Source organism: Mytilus galloprovincialis, chromosome 14 (assembly GCF_965363235.1).
Source record: "Mytilus galloprovincialis chromosome 14, xbMytGall1.hap1.1, whole genome shotgun sequence".
NCBI lineage: Eukaryota > Metazoa > Mollusca > Bivalvia > Mytilida > Mytilidae > Mytilus > Mytilus galloprovincialis.
The window spans coordinates 37,962,489-37,974,082 of NC_134851.1; the positions used below are offsets into that span (position 1 = coordinate 37,962,489).

The 11,594-nt window shown below is 33.8% G+C and overlaps 1 long non-coding RNA gene across 1 annotated transcript; it reads right to left on the reverse strand.

Annotated features, from left to right (window-relative positions):
* Positions 1 to 2,296: 2,296 nt before the first annotated feature.
* Positions 2,297 to 11,387, reverse strand: LOC143058578 (uncharacterized). The gene is made up of 3 exons (XR_012973130.1): positions 11,276 to 11,387; positions 5,134 to 5,314; positions 2,297 to 3,410 (listed from the first exon to the last, which is right to left on the reverse strand). It is a non-coding gene; the product is annotated as an uncharacterized LOC143058578 (long non-coding RNA).
* Between the last annotated feature and the right edge of the window lie 207 nt (positions 11,388 to 11,594).

Sequence of the window (11,594 nt, forward strand, 5' to 3'; positions counted from 1 at the left end):
GAGTTGATAGGGATTTTATCTTTTGAAAAGATTTGATTTTTATTTACTTATTTCCTGTCTTATTTTTTTTATTGAAATATACACGTCAGTATCAACATTTCTTTACTTTCAGCATTGTCCAAAATATTATTCATATCAATATATTGAAGAAAACATTTATTGACAGAATATTTTGCTTCATAAAGGGGCGGTATGTTCTATTTTGAGAATATTAACTATTTACTTTTCAACGCCATCACCCAAATGTTTTTGTTTAAATTAGCACTATTTACGGTATTCGGAAAATTAGGAATCATGCAAAACATTAATTTGCCATCTGCTTGACCATAATAATTTTTTTCTCATAAAATTTGGGATCAAAATATCATTTTTAGGAGATAGCCATACCCCCCCCCCCCTCCCTTTTCCTTTTTTTTTGAAGTTAAATGTCTAATCCCTTAGTGATATGAATAGTATTTTACTGGAAATGTTTGGAAAAAGATATTGATGCTAACGTAAATATTTTGTTCAATAAAAAGACAGGAAATAAGTCGGTGAACCAAAAAAATCAAATCTAATTGAAAGTTAAAGTGCCCATGAACTCACTCATCATGCACGCGTGATTCTATTCATAAAAAGTGTCCGTGTAACAACTATAAAGAGTCCGTGTATCATCTATAAAGAGTCCGTGTAACACCCGTTAATGTACTGTTTTTCTATAGCTCTGCGGGGGGGGGGGGGGGGCAAAGTCTTACAAATAAATAGAACGATTGAAACTTACAAAGTCAAAGTAAAAGATGAAAAATTCAAATTGACTTTTTTTATTAGTTTTTTATTGAAAGTTTTTGGTAATTTGTCAAACATATAGCCATGTTTAACTCTTCAATTTCTGAAAATTTCAGGAGGTAAGACCTGTTGGTGACCCTCTGCTGTTGTTTTTTTATTTGATCGGGTTGTTGTCTCTTTGGCACATTCCCCATTTCCATTCTCAATTTTAGTTGTTAATTCAGAAATACATGCCTCCGCTCGCAAAATTTCAAACTGCATTATCTCTAAAACGACAGCAGATATCTCAAATCTGTTACACGATTAATGATCTGCATTAGATGACAACATTGTAACATTTAGGACAATTCCGAGGTTCATAAAGGTCACAATGAATCATCAACTATATGATGCAATACCAAACTTGAGAACCGGAAGTCGTAGAGACAAGGGACTACCACGATTCGGCTCAAGACTACTTGACCTTTCAAATATTACAAGATCAAGGTCATAGTACACTTTGAAGGTCAAGGTGAAATTTCATCATGACCTGACATTGACCTCAAATTGAAGGTCTTAAAATACTGATCATTTTTGAAGTTTATAGTAAGTTGATATCTGTTACCTTTAAAAAGATATACGCACAAAACTATACTTTTAAGAACTATCTCGTTGTTAATTTTGAACAGACGGCCGGACATTTTTGGGCCTATTGTATAAAATGTAAAGCTCTTCCAGAGGAACATTTTGAAGACCCATTGGTGGCCTTCGGCTGTTGTCTGCTCTATGTAACACACACATATACATTTTACTTGTTTTAATATTATTTATTATTTTAAGTCGGACTTTGTCATGAGGTACTATTCAAATATATTTATGACAAAAACATAGTTCTTCTTTTTTCGACTCATTTATTTCTACTGTAGTCCTGTCATGTAATGTTGTAATTTCAATGTTATATTTTACATTGCCATAAAAGCGCGAGGTTTGGCTAGCCGCGAAACCAGGTTCAACCCACCATTTTTTTCTTAAAATGTCCTGTACCAAGTTAGGAATATGGCCATTGTTATATTATAGTTCGTTTCTGTGTGTGTTACATTTTAGTGTTGTGTTTCTGTTGTGTCGTAGTTTTCCTCTTATATTTGATGTGTTTCCCTCAGTTTTAGTTTTTAACCCGGATTTGTTATTTTCTCAATCGATTTATGAATTTCGAACTTCGGTATACTACTAGTACTGTTTCCTTTATCTATGGTCGGGTTGTTGTAGCTTTGACTCATTCCCTATTTCCTTTCTCAATTTTATTGATAACTTCAACAGAAACGGGGGGAGGCCATACGAAAAAAAATGTTGGAAGAAAAAAAAAGAAAAAGAAACAAAACAAAACATTAAAAAAACCAATAAGGTCTTTCCTCTTCGCGAGGAAAGACCTTAAATACATGAATGTTGGATGGATAAAAACCGAGCCACGTCGTATAGCAATGCGAATTCACACTCGGCAAAGCAAGGGATCAATTTGGTTAAGTCGTTGTTGCCGAGTATCAACCTGATATAATTAACCATGGTCTGTGATTGAACAGATTATTTATCAAATGAAGCGTTTATATCGGTACATTCTAATTGTTTTAATATTATTTTTTTTTAAGTCGGACTTTGTCATGAGGTACTATTCAAGTACCAACATATTTATGACAAAAACATAGTTCTTCTTTTTTCGACTTTGAACCCTTTTTCTCCGAATAAACAAGCTGTTGCTACACAAAAATATGTCCCAGCCTGTCTGTCACTGTTTTCAACAAAGACTAGCGTTTTAACTGTTTCATATTCATTGTAGGTCGGAATCACATTCTTAGTAACTTCTTCTCTATCGTCAGACTTTGTTGTTCGTAGGAATAGTTTAACTTTGGGATTTCTAAAACCAAATACTCTGCAAATTAATGTAGTCTTTTCTGCATTACCACTTTCCTCAAAATTTGTTATGATTAATCCAGTTAGAGGAAAGAAAGGCTCTTTGAGGCTTAAACCATTGTAAAGATAACTTGTTAGTTCAAAAACATACTTGATATCTACTTTAAGCCGGTTAGTTGTAGAAACTGTTACTTTAAACAAACCATGGAACCCTTTCTTGGTGTCTTCCACTAAATCAATATTGACAATCTTTAGCTTGTTGGACAATGGCGGAACTGACATCTCTGAAAAGCTTATAAGTGTAGTATTACCATCCCGTTTGGCTATATCATACACATACCTGGGTGGTTTTGTTTTGATTCCAAATCCTTCAAACGACGTCGTGATTTCATTAACAGAACTGTCAGAGTCGTAGGTGAAACCAAACATGCCTCGGTATCTCCGTGTACTCGATTGCTTAGCTAGGAAAAACTCTAAGTTATCAAAGTCATATGTTTGTGAAGAGGTAGCATCAGTGAAACCCAAGTCAGAACCTTTGAATGTAATTTCATAGTTCTGATAGCTGTAGAAATGTCTTGATTCCTTCTTCTTTTTTAAGTATAAAAATTCATCTTGCTTGTAACTGACAATAACTTTAAATGTTTTGTTTGCAATATCAGTTGGAGTCAAAGAAGTTGATATATCGAATGAAATCAAACGGCCATCATCAACATATTCCACTGAATTCCCATAGCAGCTGAAATCCTTGTTCTTAATGTAAACTACAATAGAAAAGATTACTCTTGAATATTATATCAAAGCAAATATGGTGGTGTTAATATATAGATATAGGAAACAAACATATTTAGCTCTTTATTAAAACAAACATTGCTGATATTATGATAATTTTTTTTTTTAAAGTTGTGAAATTACGTACTCTATAAGCAGATATTGTGGTATTTTCATAAGACCGGTTGAAATATTCTTTTTTAAAACTTTTCATTTTTTATTTGACATGTCTCATTTCCAAGTTGATATCTCTCAGTTCAACTTGAAATGTGTTCATTTCTAAGTTGACAGTTATGACTTCCAACTTGACCTTTCTTTTAAAGTTTAAACTTCCAAGTTTACTTTTCTCACTTCACAGTTGGAACTGAGAAATGTCAAAATTGAAATAATAAATTTAAAAATAGAATGTCCTTTCCAGTTTATTTATTTAGGTATTTCATTATAACATTATACAACTGACATTGCGGTATTTAATTAAATCAAGCAGACATTATTAGTCACTACAGAAAACATCGTGTTATTTCATTAAAGCAGGCAGACATTGTGGTATATAATTACAGAAAGCATCGTGTTATTTCGTTGTAGCAGACAGACATTAGAGTAAATCATTATACAGTAGAAGTAATATTGTCCCAAAATTGACACCATATGGCCATAAGACTAGGAATTTTGAATTTCGCGTAAAGATGGCCCCGAACATGGTCAATGCCAATCAACGGCCGAAGCAAGTACGATGCATGTAGAAGGTCACACGATGACACCCGATCCACACTCGAAGGCAACGCAAATATAATTTTTAAGATATTAGATATTTTATTAAGTAGTTTACTCGTAGGACACACGACTGTATACCACTCTGCAACATGCCAAGTATAAGTATATGTATGCAGCTAGATCAGAAAAGTTCAGGAAAAAATACCAATATAATCAATTGATGTGCAGCAACGATTAACCCTTTTGAAATTAAGCTACGCAAATCCGGTTGTCTTCGCCATTACCACGGTCCAATCTCTATGTCATAGTACTATTATACTATGGCTACACGACGGGTTTGCGAGGGCTTCACGTAGTCATGTTGCCTTCCAAAGACAATCGGGCAGCTTCTTTTTTCCTTCGTTGTTTTGTAATGACTAGTTTCGATGTTTTGTAATAACTTGTTTCGGTGTTTTGTAGTAACTTTTATCGGTGTTTTGTAATAACTTGTTTCGATGTTATGTAAACGTAATAAATTGTTTCGGTGTTTTTAGTAACTTGTTTCGGTGTTTTGTTAAAACTTATCTAAGATTCGAACGCATTTAAAAAAAACAATACTCACTCAATATATATGTTGGTTACTTTGAGTTGTTTAAGATGTCATAAAGATGTCATTAGGGTGTTTTAATCTTTGACCGGTCGGGAAAACGTTTGAATGTTTGATGACTCATAACACCAGTGCAAGCCTGTCACACGTTCATTTTAATATATTCTAAGCCAGGAATCTTGTCTGTGGGTGACGATTCTATTTCATTATTTTTTTTATTATTTTTGTAGTGTGAGAATTTGTTTGACGTCAGATATTTGGTTGTCTCTAATAAGAATTTATTACACAATTTTACTAGACTTGTATCAATTTCGAGTTTGACAAACCGTGAAGTTTTTCAATGTGACCTCTTGTTGTCTATTCTAGTGTATATGGCTGACAGGATAATAAATTTTGTCTTTATTACGACTACTTACAAGATTGGACAGGAATGTTATCTACAAACCACGTAGAACGATAGTCGAAATATTGTTTTTTGTTCATTTTAGCGTTAGCTTTGATATAAGTCCTATGTCGTCCTTTATTTACTGTGATGGACTCAAACTTCATATGAGGGAGCTCACTTATGGCCGAGTCAAAGGCTACTGGTGGCAATCTCTGTAAATAATAATACAGCAATTAATGGTTTGGAAAATCAAATCAAACGAAGAAGTCTTTTATAACTACCTCTAAAATTTCATGTATATCCTTTATGCTTAATATATTCATACATAGTTATAATTGTATAAGTCATTGATATATATGTAATTAGATATAAGAAGATGTGGTATAAGTGCCAATGAGACAACTCTCCATCCAAGTCACAATTTGTAAAAGTAAACCATTATAGGTCACAGTATGTCTTCAACACGGAGTCTTGACTCACACATACAAACATGATCCATCTCTGGCACACTCCAACACGAACAAGTGCATTTAATGAAACGGAAATTTTAGGATATGTTACTTAACCGCAAAAGCCTCCAAGGGACGGTGCTGCATGGCAAGGTGAGAAATAGACGCACATGGTATACATGCACAAAACTGGCATGTCATCCTCGTTCCAGATGCAGATGAGGTTGATAAAAAGGGACCCGACTGCAGGAGGCACCAAGGGATGATGCTGAATGGCATGCCCAAGTGTATATAGTACCAAAATCTCTATCGGAAAACACGTGGTTATACAGGGCTGACACCATATATAAAGGCTCGCAGCCGTAGATTTCGAAGAAAAAGTCAAATTCCGGTCCATCCCAACAACACTGTTGTCAATTTGTCAACAGTCTCTTTAACTGAGGAAGAAATTAAAGTTTTATCTAAGGGTTTGAATTTTTGCCCTACGCCCAGTTACATAGATAATATGAAACTGGAAGATGACCTGATTAACTTTGCCAGAACCCTCAGAATTAAGGAATACTTTGGTGACAAGGATAATGAGGAAGATAATGAGGAAGACTCAGACAAGTCTAACTCGGAGGAAGAAATCAGAATTCCGCGCTTCAAAAAGAAGAGTTCATGGATGCCAAAACCAATCAAATCTGATACACTGGAAGAAGTTATCGACAAAATCAAATCGGACGTTGTCCATCTAGCTAACAACAAGTACTCGTCGTTTTATAACTTTATAACACCTCTTCTGACGAGAAAAAAAGTCATACAATCGCTAAAAAATGTTATTGTAATAAAACCAGCAGACAAGGGAGGTGGCGTTGTGATAATGAACAAAGCTAACTACATCGCGGAAGCAGAGCGTCTCTGATGAGAGATTTTATAAGAAGCTTGACCATGACCCTACTTCCGAGTTTAGTTCCAAAATTGTTATTGCGTTACAAACCGTGCACAATGACGGTCACATAGATGAGGATACAATCGGATATTTAAAACCAGAGAACGCAAAGCCTGGTCGATTGTATTTTTCTTCCCAAAATACAGAAGTTTAACAACCCTGGTGGACCCATTGTATCCGCAACCGGCCATCCGACTGAGCAAATCTCAGAATTCGTAGACTTTCATTTAAGACCTCATGTAAAAAATCTTCCTTCTCACATTCAAGACACCACAGATTACCTTCGTAAAATGGAATTCATGAACCCTCTTCCTTCGAAAACTCTCCTTGTCACTTTAGATGTCACCTCATTGTATACCAACATACAAAAAATGTACCTCATGATGACGGATTATACAATCGTGTTAAGAAAATGGGATGCACGCAACACTTTAAAACCACCTACTGAATGTTTAGTCCAGCTGCTTACTCTGGTTCTGAAATGCAACAATTTCATCTTTAATGGTGAAAATTTACCTTCAGATAAACGGGACAGCGTTGGGGATGAAAATGGCACCGTCTTCAGTGGCGGATCCAGGGGGGGTTCCGGGGGTGCGCACCCCCCTTTATTTTTGCCGATCAATGCATTTGTATCGGGACATATGTTTTGCACCCCCCTTTGCCCTGGGTGCCCTGGGTTAGCACCCCCCCCCCTTTCGAAAATTCCTGCATCCGCCCCTGGTCTTACGCCAATATTTTCATGGGCAAGTTAGAGAAGCAAATCACTTCAACATTTTTATCCAAACCTCTGTCTTGGTTCCATTTCATCGATGATGTTGACATGAAATGGATTGAATCCCAACAAAAACTGGATGATTTTATCAGACATGCAAACAACGCCCATCAGTCAATTAAAGGAGTAGGCCCAGTAAGACCCCTTTTTGGCCCCAAAATATTGCAGTTTTACAAAATTGTTAAAATGAAAACTTTTAGCTATTTATTGGAAATTAGAATACTTCTGTTAAATAAATATGGGCTGTTTTTGACAATACATGTATCGGGTACTAGTATCATTAAGTCATGCTGAATTACTGAAATCTTCGAAATTGTAGCATTTTGGTTAATTTTTAGACGGTTTCCGTCTGAAATAGAAATGGCCGCATTTGTGTTCATTCTTAATATTTAAATGTAAGTTGCATTTGATGATTAAACATAACATATATAAAGGTTGAGAATGAACACGGATGCGGCCACTTTCATTTTTGACAAAAAAACATCTGAAAAGTGACATATTATGGCATATTTGATAGATTTTTCATATTTAAGCTTGAATTTGAGCGTCTTTAATGACTAAATCAGTTCAAATCTTTCACATAAACTAATTGAATCGACTAAAGTAGACACATAAGTGTTTTAAAAATGTCAAAATCTGTCCTCAGATTGACCTGAATTTTTAGGCCCTACCGGACCTACTCCTTTACATATGAAATTTCCGAAATTTCCGACTCTAAAATATCTTTCCTAGACACAACTTCATTTATAAAGGACGGTGTCATATCAACAGACCTCAACTGTAAACCTACAGATAAACATCAGTACCTTTCTCCCCAAAGCTGTCACTCCAAACACTGTACAAAAAGTATCCCGTACAGTCAAGCTCTCAAAGTAAAGCGGATTTGCTCCTCTGAGGAGGCTGACACTAAACGGTAATAGGAACTTCGCGGATTTTTGACTAAACGAGGTTATAAGAAATGGGACATAGATAAGGGGTTTGCGCGTGCTAACAATAACAGCCGCAATGACCTATTACAGTACAAACAGAAGAGGTGCAGCGAAATAGTTCCGTTTGTTTTAACATACAATCCCGCCTTTACTTACCTTTCACGTTTGATCTGTGCCAATTGGCAGACTATTGCCAAGCACCCAAAATTATCCAAGATCTTTTCCAAACCTCCTGTCTTAGCTTTTTGGAGACCAGCAAGTCTGAAAGACTTATTTGTGAGAGCTGATGTCTAATAAAAGCTGTTCAACTGCAGGATGGTGCAAGTCGTGTGGTAACAGACGATGTCTGACTTGCCAACAAATACTTAGAATACTTTGTTTCTTAGTATGGATAGTAAAATTGGGTATTTTCTTTGTGTCGTTTAAATCACTCGAAACTAGGTGAGACATGCACAGAAGTGATAGATATGTATTATAAATATAGAAAATTGAATATTTTATTCAGCCAAAAAAAAATCCAAAAACAAATCTGTATCATATACCCAAGCGCCTGTGAATTTAAGGAGGCTCGAGGGTACAAAAATTTCAGAAAATTGTTACTTTATGATATGGTACAAAAATCAACCAAACAAATCGATTCGTTTTGGCTCCAGAGGACTTTTAAAATGTTAACATCATTTAAACAGCTCCAAATTATCTCCCTTTCGTGCAAAAAATGCCATTTTTTTGGCATTAAAATTGAAATATCTTTTTTAACTCATCGGTGACTTATATTTCTTATCAATATTTTCAAATAAGCTTTACTTGAACCTTACAATTGTAAAATTTAGACGATTTCTGTAATTAAGTTCTTTTTTTTCGATATTACCTATATTTCTCCTATTAGTTCAACAGAAAAAAAGTAGCTTAACAAAAATGCATGCTTCTTTCAAAGGCAAATTTTGAGCTTAAATGAACGGTGACCCCATTTTTTTATTTAATTTTTTAATTAAGCATATGATAAAGTTCATTTATAGAAAAAAAAATCGATTTATACCCGCGAGCCCCTTAATTATTACCAGTTGTTTTCTTGTTAGTCAAAGAAATGAATTAGTTTTAGTAAAATTTAGTGCATGTAAAGTGGTAACTGTCGTATACTCATTTGTACATAGAATAAAAGGAAATTTGAAAACAAATTAAACTGACGTGATGACATTATATTATCAGTTGCATTCTTAAAGGAGGGGGGGGCAAGGGGGGTCCATATAACAGCAAAACAGCAAATTGATTTGGCTTATAACAGATTACAAGGAATTAAAATGGACAAAAACAGATAACAGTAAATGAAATATTAAAATAAGTCGGGTCCTTGACAAATCCAGTATTTCTTATTACGGGTATAATCCTTTGTTATGAATTCCATTTTCTATGAACATGGTTTTCAGAATTATGTATCTAGATATGTATTTGGTATATTCTTGTCCGTCCGTCGTCAACATGTCGGACATTAACTCAAACATTCTTTAATCAATTTACATAAAATCTTTGGAAATTGTTTATATCTATTGACGTGAGCTCCCTATTGTTTTTTTTTTTTTTTGTAAATTTTATATTTTAAGTTTCTGAGTAATGGGGTTTGATTCAATAAAAATGGTGTTTTTTTTTCAGTTTTCTGATAATATCTCAAAAATCCGTTTACAAATTTGCAAGGAATTTTGGTAAATTGTTTATATCTATTGACATGAGCTCCCTTTCAATTTTTATAAATTTTAGATTTTACGTTTCCGTGTTAAGGATTTTTATTAATTAAAAGGGGGATTTTCTAGTTTTTGGACATTAACACAAACACATTTTTAGCAGTTCTCATGAAACTTTTCTGAATAGTTTAAGTCTATTGTTGTTAGCGCCCTTTCGATTTTTTTTATTTCCGATTTAATGTTATTCAGTTAAGGGGTTTATTCATTAAAAAAGATGGTATTTTCCAGTTTTCAGACAATAACTCAAAAATGTTCTCTGCAGTTCTCATGAAACTTTGATGTATTGTTTATATACATGATATATATTGACTGATTTTTATAGATATCTGATATGACATTGATAAGTTATCGAATATTTCAAAAAGGTGACGGGCGTATCATGCACTCATGGCGTAGCTGTTTATTTGTTCTGGAATACTTTTTTCAGCATTTATTTTTGTACAAATATCGAAACTCACACATGTTTGTAATTTAAATAATGTGTAATAAAATTGCGAATGGAAATGAGGAATACGTCAAAGGGACAAAAATTATATCTAGTAAAAATTCAAGGGCAGTTATGGTATCAAAGTAGGTCCAATTGACATATAGTTCTTGTGTTTGTTGCTATTAAAAAAATGACCTAAAAGAGTTTGAATATATATATATTCGCATTCTGACTTTTCTAAATGCCCATTTAATGAGGTGTGTGAATTTTTCTGAATAAGACTATGAGGCAAAGTTGTATATAGGGTAGAAAAATCAAAAGCACCAATTATAAGCATGCAATTTATCAAGTAGGACCAATTTTGACACTCCAAAAGTAATTTATTCCACTATTTTCAAAGGCCTTATTTGAACAAATTTGTATCAGGTTTTTGATTGTACCAAGTCTACTAGTAAGTAGAATACATAGTTTAATAGGGGAACTATGGCTTGAAGTTGAAATACATCTTTAATTGTAATGAGTTATGTGCAGCTTCGGAACCTAGTACAAGGTGGGAACTTTCATTGTATAATGTAGTTGGTTCTGCTTTGAAAAGAGCTGAGTCTACATGTATGTACCATATAATATAAAAGCTTTTACGAAGGATAATCATAAGATATAATGGAATTGTCCTGGTCCTCACTTCTGTGATGGTTATATGTTAATGGAATCCTTCTCCGAATACGGGACCAACATATTAGTAGTGGTAGACTCCAATGTCCAATGATCTTCAATTTCTACCGAATTTTGCATGGCTGTCTCAAAAATGTTAACATTCCAATTTTCAATAACAGTTAACAGCAAATACATTATCACAATAACAGATAACAAAAAAAACTAAAAACCCAATAACATCTAACAATTAGATTATGTTATAAAATATAGTTTACCTTGTTATATTCAAGCGATGTGTAAACGCTTCCAAATAATAAAAACGATAAAACTATATAAATAATACCCATCTTTGTTACTGAATGTCTCTAGTTTCACAATGAAACAAACTTTATTGAGTAAGAGGTTATATAGGTATTTGTTCGCCAACTTTCTGGCTAATTATCTTTTCATTATAATTTATGTCAAAAATGAACCCCATATACTTAAAAAATAACCAATTACAGGAAAATTGACATTTGTAAAAACTAATAATAATTACAAACAGTATATTTGTAACGAATTTTATAACATTTAAAGGTGTTTATGGGTAATTTT